The following is a 19,001-nucleotide window of genomic DNA, read 5'->3' as shown; positions in this document are numbered from 1 at the left end:
CAAAATATTCAAGAGTTCTGTAAGAACCATGAATAGTCCTGCGAAGGATTTGGCACTTTCGTTAGTTGAGCAATCATGGCTAACAACTCGTGGCCTAGAGTAGCAAAGTGTTTTCGTACGTCGGCGACACCTTCAGTACAAGTCGTCAGCATTGTACTCACTTCACTGTTGAGCTTGAGGGGACCACGCTTAATCCTGCAAGGGAGCTGATACATGTGTTAGTTGAGCAAGAATGGTGCCTTTTCTCGTGTCGTAAGACGCAAAGGGTCGACAGTACTTTGCGTACTCTAGACCGCCGGCAGGTTGGAGGGAAAACGGCACTGCCATCTGCTGTTATGTTTGGGGGAAGAGACCATATTGGGTGAAACAACGAGAACGACACAGCTACGCTTTCCGCCTGCTGCAATGCATCCCAGCCACTGGATCGCGGACCAAGAACATGCAAGCATTTGAAAAACACTGTATTCGTATTTGAGTGAGCGGGCTCCCCGTATTGATCAGTGTACTAATGTTATATCCTAGTTTGGCTGATTGCATCACTGTTTGAAATATAGAAATAATCCTTATGCATTCTTTTCGCTGTTGCCTACTTTTGATCACATAATGTAGCATAATATATAAGGAGCTGTTTTGCTGGCATTCATCCTCCACTCTCGGGGAGCTCACTACTCCTCTGACTCTCTCCTGCTTTGGGTCTTTGACTCTTCACGCTTGATTCTTTCGATTTAGCATCGCAATGGTTCAATAAACACTGTTCAAGTGGAATTAGAATCAGATGGTGCCGCACTGTGTAGACGTTGACCTGAGTACCTGTCAGGTGAGGGATTCATTGCAGGTGGCGTCAATTGCGGCATAACGGCTAATTGCGTTGACTGCGATGACAGCGTGGGGTTTTGACTGTATGGTCAGAAGCGTCTGGTGTGGCGTCGACAATGCGTAGATCTACGACGATTGCTATTGCGCTGCGTGCGGCGGCTGCTACGACACTGCATGCGGCGGCTTCTGTGCGGAACTTGAAAATGCTGTGTACAGCAGCTGCTGCGGCGCTGCGTGCGGCGGCTGCTGTGCGGAACTTGAAAACACTGTGTACAGCTGCGGCTGTGTAGCCTGCGTCGACAATTGACGTGGCACCGAGCACGGCGGCTGCTGCAGAGAACTACTGGAAAACGCTGTGTACACAGGCTGCTGCGTGACCTGCGTTGACGACTACTGTGGCGCCGAGTAGGATGGCTGCTGCACAGAACTACTTGAAAACGCTGTGTACAGCGGCTGCTGCCTGGCCTGCGTTGACGACTGTCATGGCGCCAAGTAGAACAGGTGCGGCACAGAGCTCTAGAGCTGCAGAGAAGCCGGAGAGCTTGAAAACGCAGTGTACGATGGCTGCGGCCGGGAGTTCGAAAACTTCGTCCACGCCGGCTGCTGCAAAGCCAGAGAGCTCGGAGATGCCGTGTACGGCGGCTGCGCGTGCGGCCAAGTGTTCAAAAGCTCAGTGCACGGCGGCTGCTGCGAAGCCAGAGAGTTCAACAACTCTGCATATGACTGCTGTGTCAGGGAATTCGAAAACTCCATGCTCGGCGGCTGAGCCGGCGATGTTGAACTTGGATTCGAGAGGATCTCTGTAGCTGTGGCCATCAGCCCACGTGGAGGCTTGACCTCGAGGTCTTTTGGGAGCGCCGCATATGGGTCCCCTTTGACATGTATGTCGGGCGGACCTTGGCCAACAACGACTACGTAGACTCTCCTCCTCTCTACTACTAATGGTACTCGTATGACGGGATGGCCTGGCCCTGCATACTAGATCTACGGGACAGAGCAGCTGTAGGTGCACCCAAAGACACACTGTCACTCGCACTACATGTGGTGCTACTCTGCATGTGTGTGGATTCCTGTTGCATTCGTAACTGCAACTGATCCTGTGCAGTATGCAGTGTCCTCGCCGCAGACACAGACTCCAAATGCTCTCATACTCGATCAGGGTTACGTGAGTACCGTACACCAGTCGTCTCGCTGGTGCACGTCCTATTGTAAAGGCTCATGCTAGCCAAAACTGTACTCGCAAGAGTGACAGCATCCGTATACTGCTTTTCCAGATCATCAGCATCGTTGCAGAGACTATCAAGCAACACATTGTCCTGACTGGTACTACTACATTCACTGGATAACTCAGTGATGATCTCCATCACAGCGTTCAGGCCGTTCTCAAGTAAAACAAGACTGTACTTGATCTTGTCTTTATCTACATCTGGTTCGTTGATGGCGACGAGTAGTCTGCGGCGAAGGTTCGTGAAGGTTGCCTTCGCCTTCGCCTCGGCGAGTTTCAGCGTCAGCCATCGTCTGAGAGGCTCGAAGGACCAATTTACAATTTCTACTTGGTCCGACTCATTAAAATGTGCGCTTCACTTCAAAACTCAACCATGTGTACAAAGGAGCACCTGTACTAAAAAAACAACCAAGAGACCGTAGATAGATAACTACTGTGTCGTTTCTTGGCCTGACCTTCTAGTTTTCATCGCTGCTGGTGTCTCAGGGCGCATCTGCAAGAGCGTCAACCTGCAAAACGTCGACATTTTTTCCATCTCCTCCAAGCTACACTGCGCCTCTTTGATTTGTTCAATCCATAGGCACGATTTAGACGATCGACTTCGCCTCCTTCTCGTGCAGTACGACTACCAGAATGGTGGCTGTAGGTGTTTTCGCCTGAAGCTCCCACAACACCTTCGAATTAGGCGAACAAGTAAACCACCACGCATAAAAAATCACTTCTGACCACCGTGTACCGCGCGAGTAGGTCTACTGATCATGAGTCTGATCTGTGTCGACATGTCATGCAGTCAGACCATGCGTGCTCTTCCCTGCGAGCTGCCTGTTTCACGAATCCACTGGCCCTGGAGACTGGCGATCTTTTGACGCATCGGGATCGCGGCTCCGAGGACTCCGCACCGTATTCCCCGGATAATTCACCCTTTCTGTGCTTCAGTTTTCCAGCCAGGTTGTCGCTTGAAAGTCGACCTCAAGGCCGGTTATTTATTTCGATCAACTTCTCGACGATCACTTCTGTGATCTTGATTCGTCGGCCGCCACATCGTGAACGACTGCGAGAGAGATTAGCAAACTGGACGGAGCGATGCTGGTGCTTTCTGCACGAGTTTCTGGATGTTGTTGTTGTTGTTACTTTATTTTACTTCACCAGAATTACAGGCAGTAGAATGCTCTCAACTGGTTATGCATCTCTATGAGGAATGTGTTTGAGAACACAGGCACAAGACGAGGAATTTGTTTGAGAACAGATACACAAGAATATAGATATCTTCGAAACTAGAAAGGAGTCTGTAATGAGAATTCTTAGAGAAGCTAGGGAACTAGAGCCCGGCGGAGAATTCGGCTAAGTATTCCAATGAGCCTGGACTCAGCTACAAAGTAAGAATATCGAGATCACACTGCACTGGCGATTCAGGCACAGAACTAGACTCACACGACAACACATTAGATTCAACAGCAGGTTTAATCAACTCAATATTTACAGACTTCTGTTGATCAAAACCATCCACAGAACGACACACCACACACACACACACACACACACACACACACACACACACACACACACACACACACACACACACGAACACACACACGAAAACACACACACACACACACACACACACACACACTACTACTACTACTACTACTACTACTACTACTACTACTACTACTACTACTACTACTACTACTACTACTACTACTACTACTACTACTACTACTACTACTACTACTACTACTACTACTTCTACTACTACTACTACTACTACTATCGACAGTTGCCAAGAAATGGCCACGCACACACACACACACACACACACACACACACACACACACACACACATTAACTACAACACACAGCAACTTGCGGTACGGGGGAGTGCCGGCCAGCGGAGTGAGAGGCTACAGGAAGAAATACGTAGACACTGCCGGAGCAGAATGTTGGCGGAGCCAAGTATCTACGAGAGAAGATTCAGAGTCGGCCGTGTAGACACTGCCGAAGCAGAATGTTGGCGCAGCCAAGTATCTACAAGTGTCTGAATCTGAGGGACGACGACCGAGGGCCCTGAGTAGCCAGAAGTGAGCGTGGCCAACACCCCGTTTATTCACTTTATCAAAGCAAATTAGTGATGAGAAATGGGAGGTGGGAGGGTGAAACACTACGAGCAAGCAAGAATGATCGTCGCACAGAACGGATCGAAATATCTAGCAGAGTAAACTCTAGCAAGACATGCAACGATGCATGCCACCCACGTTGAGCGCTACAAGCAAACGTCATAATAGCGCCGCCACACGCTTTCCACATCGGAGGCGAACGACACGCATGAACACGTTCAATGTCAGAGACACGTTCAAGGTCAGGTAGAGAGAAGCATTCAATATCATGCAGAGTGCCAAGCCGCACAGAGACTATAGCCAGCAGCAAATCATGAGCATGCAGTACCAGCACTATTAAACCCAGCAGCATAGATTGAGCGGTAGCACAAAGCTGCGTGCACCCATTAATCTGCATTATCACCGTAATGCTACTTCAAGACACACACACACACACACACACACACACAATCATCATCATCATCATCATCATCATGATCAGATCTAATGAAAAGGTTCATAAGTTTTGGTTGATGAAGTTGACATGTACATGCACATTGTACATCAGTCCAAACACTGATAATTTACAATCTCTTTTCATCTTACGAACTTAGAACCTCTCTTTTCATCTTGTTTTTATTTTTCTAAACACCAATCGGTACTTTTACCCATTCTACTTCCCCATAGCTAGATCTAGCTTTGCTTTACATTTCTGTTTCTTTTTCCTGGTGCGTGCTTGTGGCATTGAAGCCGAGACCTTTGGTCGGTGGAGCCCCTGGTACCTCACCACCACTGCTGGCCAGTGCAGCCCCTGCTCAGTAGCTGTTTGTTTTGTCCACATAATTATTTATTTTACGAGTTGGGTTTGTGAATAATAGTAAAAACACACACACACACACAAACACACAAACACACACACACACACAAACACACACACACACACTCACGCACGTGCGTACACAGGTAACTTAGTTCCAGGGTGGGACACTAACAACTTGTACAAGTGCCGATAGTCTAACACCGGACGCACAGGCGTAGACGTCTTGTGCGGCTGACTCACAGCAATCAACGACAAGACACAGACTGGGCGACCATGGGTGTCAGCGGCGTGCTTCACCAGCCAGCCTCGCTCAATCCACTCCTCCACAGCAGAGAAGAACTGTGTCTCCTCTTCTGCCGTAATCTTCTTCCGCGGGTACTCGCTGATACCCGGACCATCACAGCCATTTGGTTCTTCACCAGACTTCTATACCCATTTAACCTCCCAAAGCTTCTCCGCCGACATCCAATGCATCTCGCCGTCGTCAACCTTCAGGATGACATCGTTGCCGTCACTCTCTACTTGGACATGATGAGACAGCTTTGAAGGCGGGCGCGTCGGAGCTGCAGGCATTGGTGAGTCATCGGCGACTGGCTGGAGAACTTCGTTGTTAGCATTAGGGGCCATACCATCGGTCAGCTGATCCTCATACACTAACAATCGTGTAGACTGTTCAGGAGGCGCCACAGCTACTGATGCGAATTGCACTGGCGGGCTACTATCTGCGTGAGCTGGACCGGGCCGAATTACGACACGCACAAGCTGATCATTCGCATACTCTACAGACAGGCGCCCACACAAAGTCACCAGGTCAATGCCAATCAGTACGCCGGCGGCCACTACATACAGATCAGGCACAACGACAGCATTCAATACCACTTCATGTATACTCACTGGTCCGTCATGCCTCCAAAACGTGAGGGTCACTGTACCACACGTCTGCATGGTGTTGCCATCCAGCGCTGCAACACTGTCACTACTCGTCAGTGGCGTCACATCGAGACCAAGGCAATGCTGCAGGGCTTCTGTTACTAACGTCCGGGTGGAGCCAGTGTCTATCACTGCTGCAGCACGCTCACTGTCACTCGCGTTAGGACCAGCACATTCAACAAACACACGAGGTAGCTTCGGGCACGATGATGATGCAGATGCCAGGAAGTACACACCCTTGGAGTAGACTGAGGCCCCATCAACTTAGCAGCTACCATGTGTATCCAGCCACTTTTGTCTCAGCACGCAGTCCTTCTTGACATGCCCTTTCTTGTCACAGAAGTGGCAGAACAGGTCCTTGCGCCGGTGCTCTTGTTTTGTACCATTCCCTGCTAGGGATAACTTCGGGCAATGCCTTTTGAAGTGGCCCGGTTCTCCACAATGGTAGCAAAGCTGCGGTGATGGCGTGGCAACACTGTCTTGCACAAATGTGGCAGCTGCGGACACTGCACCAACTCTGGTGTCGGTTGCTGTTCGCAGTGCCCGGATCCTATCAAGGCATCCATTCACCTTCAGGTCCTTGCCTGCCATGGACAAACGGAAATTATTTGCCAACACTCACATCCCGCTCGACATTGGACCAATTACTTGCTTTTGCACAAGAAGAACTAAAACTAAAAGAGCAAGAGAAAAAAGATCATGGCTCGCGCACCAAGATCACATGGACAAAATGGCGACCTACGTCATCGTGTGCACTCACAACAATACTAGAAAAATAATACTGGAAAATGGATGGACGTCACGAGCAGAGCGCGGATAAATAATACAAAGCTCAACAAGAATTGATATGTAGTGATCAATAGTAAATACGTTCGATATCAAGAAAGTAATATAGAGAGAGAGAGAGTGAAAGAGAGAGAGAGAGAGAAAGAGAGAGAGAGAGAGAGAGAGAGAGAGACATAATCACACCAACAAACAAGTACCCCTTGCCCACACAAATACGTCACATACACACACCTGCAGTAGCATGCATATGCAAAGTAAACGGCATGCTCTCATGCACGCACACACGTGTGTACGCCTGCGTGTGTGTGCTCAACATTCATGAACATGCACAAGCGCACACACTCACACACAACATGCGCCATGCCATGTTCATTGGATTTTGCCTGTATTTCACCTGATGATCAGGCATGAAAGTATACTAGTGAAAATTGCATTCTTGTCTCCAAAGAAATTGTTCATTAATTCCCAAAGAAATCTTCATTGATAATGATCCAGAAATCCCTATGCCATTGTCGGTGTTACCTTTACTCTTTAACTGTGTTTGTTTGTTTGTGTGTGTGTGTTTTTGCGCATGCATGGTTGTGTGTGTATGTATGTGTGTGTGTGTCTATGTGTGCATGTGTGTGTGTGTGCGTGTGTGTGTGTGTGTGTGTGTGTGTGTGTATGTGTGTGTGTGCGTGTGCGTGAGTGTGTGTGCGTTCATGCATATGCATATTTTTATGTGTTTGGGAATCGGCATGTGTATGTGTGTATTTGTGTATGTTTATGTGTATTTGTGTGTACTTGGTTTGTATTCATTAACATTACTACTTCTAGTATGGTAGCACACCATTACACTTTGCAGCACGGAAAGGTCATGTTTCAGTAGCAGAATATCTACTTAATTCTGGACATTCGTTGGACCCAAAGGATAATGTAAGTCAGGATATCCCTGGTGCATCCTTGCTAGTGTATGAACAGAAAAGAAAGATTATACGGTTGTACATAGTCCGGTCCGGTGCATGTGTACCAGGTCTCATGTTCATCTGTTGTACTCACAATAATACATGCACAATAATTGGAGAACATTTTCATAGGAGAACAACAGTTTGCACTATCTTCAACAGCCTAGACATAAATATTGAGTTCCTTGCGTCAACTCAAAAATACTTATAAGTCCAGTGTCTTGATGAGATTTGGTGTATGTTTTCATGTGAAATCACCGAACACAACTATGGTTCTGTAAAGCAACCGGCTACTAGATCGGAATTCTTTGGTACTTTGTACACCTGCACAATGTTACACTACCAGTGGCAGGTAAGATAGTTGAACAGCACAATCAGTCATGTCTTTGTGCGTAACCCGTACAATAATGGTGGTTTGTGTAAATCTGCATGAAGAAGTCTCTGCTAAACTTGGTTGGTTCAATTTCCAGTGGCGTACTTTCTTGTCCTGAACAAAACCAATCTACCAACCCACAGGGGCGAACACTCGGGTATGCCAATGTTACACCAGTTTTTTGTTCATTGCAGGCATCCGTGCTTGGCTTTTGAATTGCCTCTCATTGGCAGCAGAGGGTTTGGCGTATTTTTCAGGCTTACTTTATATTAAGTTCTTACCCTATCCCTCATGCCTTCGAACTTATCACAGACAATAACGACCTTTTTGGGAGATAGTGTGCTGCTTTGAGTAACTTGCATTGTAATGCAAATGTTCAACAAGCTTAAAAGCAATGCCACACCGCTGCCTGCAACTAGGTCGGGAATCCCCGCAATACACTTACAATAGTTGTGAAGTGAAATACCAAGCTATGGACAGCAGCTGGTTAATGAGGAGCCATACTCTTGTAATGACTTGTAATGAGCAGGAACAAGTGAAGCCAATGCCCGTTTGGAGGAGCAGAGCTAAATGTTCAAATCTACCATATGGAAGACGATGTGATGTGAGAAATGGAGGGTGAAAACCTAGCATGAACTAGAAGCAAACAGTTATGTTGACGTTGCATGGATGGCATCAGATAAAAAAGGAAAGTGAAAGTGAGTAGTCATGCACATGCAAGAACAGTGTCGTTATGGTTGGTGTTGTTGTGAACAACCCCGTCTGCACTGGCCAACAAGCAACACTCACAGCCCACTCGACATTGGACTAGTTACTTGCTTTTGCACAAGAAGGACTAAAAGGATAAAGGCTTGCGCATCAAGATGCCACGGACAAAATGGCGACCTACGTCATTGTGTGCACGCACAACAGTACTGGAAAATGGAAGACTGTCACGAATACAGTGCGAATTAATAATACAAAGCTCAAGAAGAATTGACACGTAGTGATCAACCGCAAATATGTTTGTTATCAAGAAAGGAATAGAGAGAGAGATGAGATGGCGTTGACAATGACTTGGCAAATCTATTTCACCTCTCCCTCCAGACGTCACTAATCAGGAACAATATCGCATTGAGCGTCGACGGATAGCTGGGGCATGGAGATCATAGGTTGGGACCAAGTCAATGTCTCCGCCATCAAATTCCAGGGCGACGGCTTCACTATCACTAGCGTCACTATCACTGTCACTCTTGGCAGGACTCGGCTAAGCGCTATGGACATCAGTAGTAATGTAAGGCAATTCAAGTCACCCCTCCCTTTACAGTCAATGTTGACCACTGTCTCTGCGCCATTGACATGGCTGATCACAACAATTGATGGTGATACACTCTTCTCCACTTTCCAGCCAGGCTCAAATGGCGGGAGCAGCTTCTGGTGACACCCGGGGCGTACAAACAGTACTATATCACCGAGAATGTAGGTTGACTGTTTGCTGCTGCGTGGTTGTGGAGGGCTCGATGCAGACAACTCTCTCTCTCTCCACAACATCGTGTACATGGCCAGCCGATCCACTCAGCTTGTTAACCCACTCGCTCACCACAGGGGCGCCCAGGCACGCTTCCAGAACTAATGACCGGGGCTTCTAGGCTCACATCGCACGCATAGGCGACACTGTTGTCGAAGAATACGACCGGGAACAGTAGTAGAACAGCAGGAGGTCGAGCTCCCTCCTCCAGTCCGATACTTTATCTAGTACTTTCCTCATCAGCGTGATGAGAGTCCGATTCATGCGCTCCACGCCGCCTTGCAACTGTGGGTGATGAACTGCTCCCGTCTTCACACGCACGCCGAACTGGGTGAGGAGGGCCTGGACAAGAGTATTCTGGAACTCAGTCCCGTTGTCCATTCTAGTCTTGTCGGGCGTACCCCACCTGCAGCAGATACTAGTCATGTAGCGCTCCTGCAAAACTAGCAGCAACGTGTCGCGTAGTGGCTTTACATCGAACCGCTTACTAAATTCATTTTGCGAAAGCAAACTGTGGCCCGTTATTGGTGTACTAGCTGTGCTAGTACTTGTTAGCAACAATCCGAACTAGCGCACACACTGCACTGCATTGCTTTGTACTGCATTCAAGACTGACGTCATGCGCTTTGTTTTGCTGCGTAATCACAAATGGCACCAGCCCATTTTGCGGAAAAGAAAAACAAATCTTGCTTGCCCTGTTGTGCTCTTCCAGACAACGGATCGTGCTTCAGCAGTGTTTCTTTTCCTTTCGTAGCTTTGCTGCCAGCCCGAGTGTCACCTCGACACTGTATTTCTTCAGTATGTCTGACCTAACTGTCGACACTGTCAAGGCAATGCCTTGCCAAGCCCCCGCGGCGAGCCTTCTCAGCGCGGCTTGAATCCGAAAGGAAACTTAGTAAAAGTATTTTACAGGACCGTTTGCTGGCACAACTAGCCCTTGGTAGTGAGGTCTGCTCCGGCCAGGAGAACCAGCAACATGACAGTGCGGACACGGCTCGCGAGCCCAGAAGCCCGACTTGCACCAATGCCTCCTCCGCCAGCTCAGGTGACGCGGGCTCAACATGGGATCTGCGCTCCCGTAGATCTACGTGACGAGGTGTAGTCGGCTTTGTCGGCCGCCATTTTATTATTATCGGAGAGCATTGTGCCGCTCCTCACCCAAGGCCAAGGCAATGCGGCTGCTGCCGCCACTACGCCAGGCCAAGCCCTTGTAACCCACCCGATCAGCCACCTGCACCAGCTGTGCCCAAGGCTGTGCAAGAACGTATCTTGCGAGGGGAGTTCGTAGATTTTTCAAGTTGGTTGCCTGAAATTCTTGCACACTTCCGGCCCAACATTCCGGCTGGTGCACAGCCCGAATAACGATAGCCAGCTAAATATCGTTGAGTCGGATGATCGTACGCGAAGCAGGTGCGTCGCAAGGTTCACGATAATTATACATGTAACTACCCGGCTCGAGGCATGGACCACATACATGTCTGTTATCACGGCTGCTGCCCTACACCGCACTGCTGAACTGCTGAACTGATTGCGTACCAGCAGTTGATCCTGACTGCTAACCGCCAGTTCTTCCCAAGCGCGTGGCTAGAGTACGACCGCCAGCTGCGGCTGCTCGTGGCCCAGTAACCAGGCACGAAGAGGTTGGACACCATCGACGTGAACCTATGGCAGATAGCTGTCACAAGCCATGCACACCCAAAATGCGCTCAATGTAAGACGGCCCATCCGGGGGCGGTTTGTGTCCTTTTCGTCCCCAAGCCAGCAGCATTTACCTCCAGTGGTCGCAACCATACCAGCGACAGCCAAGAAATCTGCCGCAACTTCAATGGAGGTCGCTGTTCTTCGTCGTCGTGCCGCTTCTCCCACACCTGCAGCCAGTGTGGCAAGGACCACCCATGCATCATGTGCAACCAGCGGCAGCGCGGAGCCAATCGGCCACCCCGCCGCTCCTAGCAGAATGGCTACTGAATAGCTTGACTCGTACGTAGCTTCTTTCCTATACACTCTGCAGACACCACACTGCTAGCTGACCACTTTGCCCGCCTGTTACGTAACCACTCATATCAATAATGCGTTGCGTATGTTCTCCATGGGCTGCGCCGTGGCTTTACTCTTGGATCTGCCGGCCAACACGACATTTCGGTTTTCTTTAATAATCTACCCTTGGCTTTCACTCACTCGGCATTTATATCCGAGCAATTAGCTGCTTCCTGCGCCCGCAGCGAGACCACAGGCCCATTTCCGTCACCTCCATTTCAGTTCATGCGCCGCTCTGGTATTGGTGCCATCCCCAAAAAGAACGGCAAGCTGCGAATGATCCACCATCTGTCTAGTCCGGAAGGCACCGGCGCGAACGACAGCATTCCTGCCGAGCCGCTCTCTCTGCACTACGCGAGCATTGACAACGCGATCAACATCATCATGTCATGCCCACAGCCTGTGTATTTGTCCAAGCTCGATGTACGCAGTGCATTTCGGCAGATCCCAGTCCGCCGTCAGGACTTCGCTGGGAAGGCTCCTACTACTACGAGCGCTTTCTGCCTTTCGGCCTCCGCTCCAGCCCAGCCGTCTTTGACTCAGTAGCCACAGCAGTCAACTGGATCATGCAGCACGATTTTGCTATAGATCACCGGCTTCATTACCTCGATGACTTTCTCGATATCTCCACTGGTTTGGCTGCAGCCAACCAGCAACTCACCACCCCCCCCCCCTCCGGGCATTCACGTATCTCGGCACTCCTCTTTGCTCCATCCCAGCTCGAGGGCCATCACCATCATTCACCTTGGTATTTTCCTAGACTGCGGCTACCAGAGGACAAGCTGTCCGAGATCCGTGCGCCACTCATGGCTACTATCAGCGAGCGCAGCATCGGCCAGCGTCAACTCGAGTCCCTCCTGGGGAAGCTCACTTTTGCTGCCCGAGTCATCGTTCCTGGACACACATTCATGCGTGAACTATGATCAGCGTGCCCTGAACTGTATCTGTGTATGCGAGTGCGGTGCATAAAGCCCACCTTGAGAATGGGTTTGCCGGCCCCTTAGTAGATGCGTGGCTTCTGGAGAGGGTGTTGAAGGGCATCCAGCGATGCCATGGTACGGCTGTACTCACCCCTCGCCTTCCTATAACTATGCCAATCCTACGACACCTCACGGATGCACGCCGGAAAAGTAGTATCCTGAATGGCCATGACAAGCTGCTCTACCAAGCCGCCATGCTGCTTCTTTGGATTTCTTCGGTGTGCTGAATTCACTAATGGCATCACACGGGGCTGTACTAGCTCCCCTGGTGACGGACGCTTGCAGCTCTTCCTGCTTTCATCCAAGACGGACCCATTCGGTAAAGGCGTTACTAGTGACATTGGCCCGTCTGTACCGCCGTACTGCCCGGTCCGTGCCATTGTTAGCTACCCATTATTTTGTCACTCGTCGCGAGGGACCAGAGCAACTCTTGTTCGTACTCTCGAACAGACAGCAGCTGACCAGGCAGTCATTCACAGTAACAGTATGGTCTCTTGTCGCTGCGGCCGGTGTACCATCCCAGTCGAACTACTCCGGGCATTCGGTCTACATTGGTGCAGCCACCACCGCTGCTATGGCTAGTGCCCCGACTCCTTCTTCCGAGTGGCAGGTCAGTGGAAAGAGCGATGCGTGTCTATGCTACATCCGGACTACAACAAGCGCTAAGCGCCAGCTATCGTCTCGGCTTGCTGCCGTGCCATGGATGCCATGATCCCCAACTCGGGTGAGTAATGAGCTACTGAACTCTAGCTGCGCAATGCTTGCCTGTGCTGACATAAATTGACCCTTGCTGTGCGTCAATAGTGCTTAGCTAACGGAGTGCTGGTTTCATGGGTCCACTCTCACAACTGGTGTTATCTAGCTATTTGCTGCGGCTCTGCCTTGCGCTATATTACATCCATTTAGCATTGCAGCTCTACGTTGAGCTAACAGCAGCTCTACTTTGAGCTAACAGCAGCTCTACTTTGAGCTAACAGCAGCTCTACTTTGAGCTAACCGCAGCTCTACTTTGAGCTAACAGCAGCTCTACTTTGAGCTAACCGCAGCTCTACTTTGAGCTAACCGCAGCTCTACTTTGAGCTAACAGCAGCTCTACTTTGAGCTAACAGCAGCTCTACCTTGAGCTAACCGCAGCTCTACTTTGAGCTAACAGCAGCTCTACTTTGAGCTAACAGCAGCTCTACTTTGAGCTAACCGCAGCTCTACTTTGAGCTAACAGCAGCTCTACTTTGAGCTAACCGCAGCTCTACTTTGAGCTAACAGCAGCTCTACTTTGAGCTAACAGCAGCTCTGGTGATGGCGTGGCAACACTGTCTTGCACAAATGTGGCAGCTGAGGACACTGCACCAACTCTGGTGCCGGTTGCTGATCGCAGTGCCCGGATCCTATCAAGGCATTCATACACCTTCAGGTCCCTGCCTGCCATGGACAAAAGGAAAATCCTTTGCAAACACTGAACGAGCGGGGTGACGGAGCAAAACAGCATCAGCAACAGCATATGGATTGGAATCGCTGACCTCAACAAAATCATGAGAAGACAACTCAGCTTCAACAAAGTCTTGAATACGAGCGGACCGACCAGCAAGGCTACCCACCCAAACACTAAGACTTGAACGAACAGCAGACTCATCAACAATTAACTGACATGGAAGCCATCCACACATAGCTTCCATTGGGGACCAACCAATAGCGGCATGAGGTCGCGTACGGCAATAGTGCAACAAAACAAGAACTTTAGACTTCCAATCACTAGAGGAGTCGAGCAGCTTACGGATGAGGGTCAACAATGTGCGATTAAATCGCTCAGCAGAACCCTGAGACTGGGGATGCCTAACTGCACCAGTATGCACCGTCGTGCCAAACACACGGAACAACGACTCCACAATGCCATTCACGAATTCAGTACCATTGTCCATACGAACAATTTCTGGGGAGCCCCACTTCAGGCAAACTTCGGTCACAGCTTCAGTAACTGATTAACCATCATGCGCACGTACGGGAACAACCTCGACCCATTTAGTAAACACGTCAACAATTACAAGAACTCAATGAAAACGCCCACTGCGGTCAGAACCAAGTTCAAGAGTATCAATAAAAATCTCCTGCCAAGGCTTAACGGGAAAATCTGGGCGAGCGGGATCAGCCGTCGGACCACTCTTAATACTGGCGGAAACGCAAGCTTGACACTGCCGGACAAACTCAAGGCACAACGACGAGACACAAGGGAAATAGCACTTCGAACGAAGCAAATCATACATCATTTGCCAATTACCATGGCCAGAATTCACATGAACAGAAGAGACAACAGCATGTTGCAAGGACGTATGAACAGAAGAGACAACAGCATGTTGCAAGGACGTAGGAATAACTGGCACAGACACCAAACCATCAATAGGCAACTTGATACTACGCACTAACATACCATCATCAACAAGCAATTGATCACGCACCTTTATGAACTCAGCAACTGAGACCAACTCAAGACACTCCAATTGAGCAACAGCAGCTTGAATGGTGGGATCCACCTTCTGGCCTGCACGTATCTGCGCTAAAGTGATAGGGTCAACCACAGACAGGCAGGCGGCCACAACGCCAGTCGGTGCAAGAGTCTTTTGCATACTTGATCCAGTCAAACCGGGGCACGCGATCAGCACGGTTCTTGTTCTTTGGAATCCACACGACCTCGATCGTCAGACCTAGCGTAGTGATGAGATCATCGATGATCTATAGGCGACGACGCAGAAGCTCTTGCTCTTGCAGACCACCAGTCTTCACACGTTTGGAGTCTGTGGCCACTTGCGTCAGCCATGTTGCCACTGTCTTGGAGTCAGTCAACAGCTGGAAACGGGAAACTCCCCACTTAGCGGCAAGGGAAATGCCTTCGACTACGGCTTCCAATTCAGCAATGTTAATATGCCGCTTGTTGTCAGTATTACAATGCCACTAACCATCCTCGACGATGTGACCAACGACTTCCAACGCCAATATCAGACGCATTGCACCACACGTGGTCTTGGCTTTCACCGTTGGAGTCTACATGCCACATGCCGCTAGCAGGATCGTGTTGGCTTAAATGACAAGCGAGACTCATGCAGCGTTGTACGAGATCTGCTGGTAACGGATCATCCCAGCCATCCTTCTCCAGACATGCCAAACGCTTCAGCCAACTACAATGAGGAAGAAGCCATGACGCAACAGGGTAGTGGCTCGTCAACTGGCCACGCCACTTGTATAGCTCACGTTTCGTCGTGACATCGGCAAATGCGACATGCGATTCATCATGCCGGGACTCGACCATCCTCTGACTCCTTGAGCTGCATTGCGAGAACACATGTCGCCGACATCTCCATTGCTGGTTAAGTTGGCAGGCTGTAGCTAGCAAGATGTTCTGTCAACACAGTCCGTTGACTCTTGGGAACAATGATGTTGCCGACATAATTATCTCTCTAGGGCAAGCTGCCGGTAGTGTACTTGATGATGGTGTCCATGAACTTCGACGCCACACTCAGGCAAAACGCCATACACGTCATCACGTAGCGAACACCACGCCACAACTTGGAACCGTAGCAACTCCGTGCTGATATGGATTTGCAAGTACGCCTTGGTAATGTCCAATAACTAAAACTCGTCAGCTTCACCCTTGAGCCTCCACTGGCGCAATGACTCGGCACACACAGGTGACTTAGTTCCAGGGTGGGACGCTGACAACTTGTGCAAGTGCCGATCGTCTAACACCGGATGCACAGACATAGACGTCTTGTTCGGCTGACTCACAGCAATCAACAGCAAGACACAGGCTGGGCGACCATGGGTGTCAGTGGCGTGCTCCACCAGCCAGCCTCACTCAATCCACTCATCCACAACTGAGCAGAATTGTGTCTCCTCTTCTGCGGTAATCTTCTTCCACGGGTACTCGCTGATACCCGGACCATCATGGCCCTTGGGTTCTTCACCAAACTTCCATACTGATTTAACCTCCCAACTCTTCTCAGCTGACATGCAACGCATCTCGTCGTCGTCAACCTTCAGGATGATATCGTTCTCGTCAGTCTCTACTTTGACATGATGAGACAGCTTCGAAGGCGGCGCGTCGAAGCTGCAGGCATTGGCGAGTCGTCAGCGACTGGCTGGAGAACTTCGTTGCTAGCACTGGGGGCCATACCGTCGGTCAGACATGCCCGTTCTTGTCACAGAAGTTGCTTTCTCTGGTGCTCTTGCTTTGCACAAAAAAAAGAAGAAAAGGATCAAGGTTCGTGCACCAAGATCACATGGACAAAATGGCGACCTACGTTTTCGTGTGCACTCACGATAATACTAGAAAAATAATACTGCAAAATGGATGAACGTCACGTCTTGAACAGAGCGCGGATAAATAATACAAAGCTCAACACAAATTGATACGTAACGTTAGTGATCAATACGATGGATATCAAGAATGTAATAGAGAGAGAGAGAGAGAGAGAGAGAGAGAGAGAGAGAGAGAGAGAGAGAGAAAGAGAGAGAGAGAGAGAGAGAGAATGAGAGAGAGAGTGACAGGGAGAGCTCAAAGCTCAACAAAAATTGATACGTAGTGATCAATAGTAAAATAATACGTTGGATATCAAGAAAGTAGTAGAGAGAGAGGGAGATAGAGAGAGAGGGGGAATGAGAGAGAGACAGAGAGAGAGAGAGACAGAGATAGAGAGAGAGAGAGAGAGAGAGAGAGAGAGAGAGACAGGGAGAGAGAGAGAGAGGGCGGGGGGAGAGAGGGAGACATACTCACACTCACAAACAATTACCCCTTGCCCACACAAATACGTCACATACGCACACCTGCAGTAGAATGCATATGCAAAGTAAACGACATGCTCTCATGCGCGCACACACATGTGTACGCCTGCGCGTGTGTGCTCAACATTCGTGGACATGCACGAGCGCACACACTCACACACAACATGCGCCATGCCATGTTCATTAGATTTTGCCTGTATTTCACCTGATGATCAGGCATGAAAGTATACTAGTGAAAATTGTATTATTGTGTCCAAGGAAATTGTTCATCAATTCCCAAAGAAATCTTCATTGATAATGATCCAGCACTCCCTGTTATTGCCGGTGTTACCTTTACTCACTAACTGTGTTTGTTTGTTTGTGTGTGTATGTTTTTGCGCATGGATGGTTGTGTATGTATGTGTGTGTATGTGTGCATGTGTGTGTGTGTGTGTGTGTGTGTGCGTGTGCGTGAGTATGTGTGTGTTCATGCATATGCATATTTTTATGTGTTTGGGAATCGGCATGTGTATGAGTGTGTTTGTGTATGTTTATGTGTATTTGTGTGTACGTGGTTTGTATTCATTAACAATGCTTCAAATAAACACAACCAACCAACCAACCATGCTACTTCCAGAATGACAGCACACCATTACACATTGCAGCAAGGCATGGTCAAGTTTCCGTAGCAGAATATCTAATTAATTCTGGACATTCGTTGGACCCAAAGGATGATGTAAGTCAGCATATCCCTGGTGCATCCTTGCTAGTGTATGAACAGAAAAGAAATATTATACCGGTGTACATAGTTCGGTCCGGTGCATGTGTACCAGGTCTCATTTTCATCTGTTGTACGCACAATAATACATGCACAATTGGAAAACATTTTCAAAGGAGAACGACAGTTTTCACTATCTTCAACAGCCTGGACAACACTATTGAGTTTCTTGCATCACCTCAAAAAAACTTATAAGTCGAGTGTCTTGATGAGATTTGGTGTATGTTTTCATGTGAAATCGCACTGAACACAATTATGGTTCTGTAAAGCAACCGGCTTCTAGATTGGAATTCTTTGGTATTTTGTACACCTGCACAATGTTACACTTCCAGTGGCGGGTAAGATAGTTGAACAGCACAATCAGTCATGACTTTGTGCGTAACCCGTACAATAATGGTGGTTTGTGTAAATCTGCATGAAGAAGTCTCTGCTAAACTTGGTTGGTTGAATTTCCAGGGGCGTACTTTCTTGTCCTGAACAAAACCAATCTACCAACCAACATGGGGAGAACACTCGGGTATGCCAATGTTGCACCAGTTTTTTGTTTATTGCAGGCATCCGTGCTGTGCTTTTGAATTGCCTCTCGTTGGCAGAAGAGGGTTGGACGTATTTTTGAGGCTTCTTGTATATTAAGTTCTTACCCTATCCCTCATGCCTTCGAACTTATCACAGACAATAACGACATTTTTGGGAGATAGTGTGCTGCTTTGAGTAACTTGTATTGTAATGCAAATTTTCAACAAGCTTGAAAGCAATGCCACACCGCTGCCTGAAACTAGCTCGGGAATCCCCGCAATACACTTACAATAGTTGTGAAGTGAAATACCAATGGACAGCAGCTGGTTAATGAGGAGCCACACTCTTGTAATGACTTGTAATGAGCAGGAACAAGTGAAGCAAATGCCCGTTTGGAGGAGCAGAGCTAAATGTTCCAATCTACCGTATGGAAGACGATGTGATGTG

General features: G+C 48.8%; 1 long non-coding RNA gene across 2 annotated transcripts in view; it reads left to right on the top strand.

Moving 5' to 3' along the window:
• LOC135829386 (uncharacterized) overlaps positions 1 to 19,001 on the top strand; it is an 88,165-nt gene that overhangs the window by 6,610 nt on the left and 62,554 nt on the right. Inside the window, exons 2-3 of one of the 2 annotated variants that reach the window (XR_010555806.1) lie at positions 7,487 to 7,585; positions 17,898 to 17,981. This is a non-coding gene — a long non-coding RNA (uncharacterized LOC135829386). Of the gene's footprint in view, positions 1 to 7,486; positions 7,586 to 17,897; positions 17,982 to 19,001 lie in introns of those variants that run through there. The other variant, XR_010555807.1, reaches the window with a different exon arrangement.

This window comes from Sycon ciliatum, chromosome 13, assembly GCF_964019385.1.
Source record: "Sycon ciliatum chromosome 13, ocSycCili1.1, whole genome shotgun sequence".
Lineage (NCBI taxonomy): Eukaryota > Metazoa > Porifera > Calcarea > Leucosolenida > Sycettidae > Sycon > Sycon ciliatum.
The sequence above is the reverse complement of the archived record's forward strand: the minus strand, read 5'-3'. Positions and strand labels throughout refer to the sequence as shown.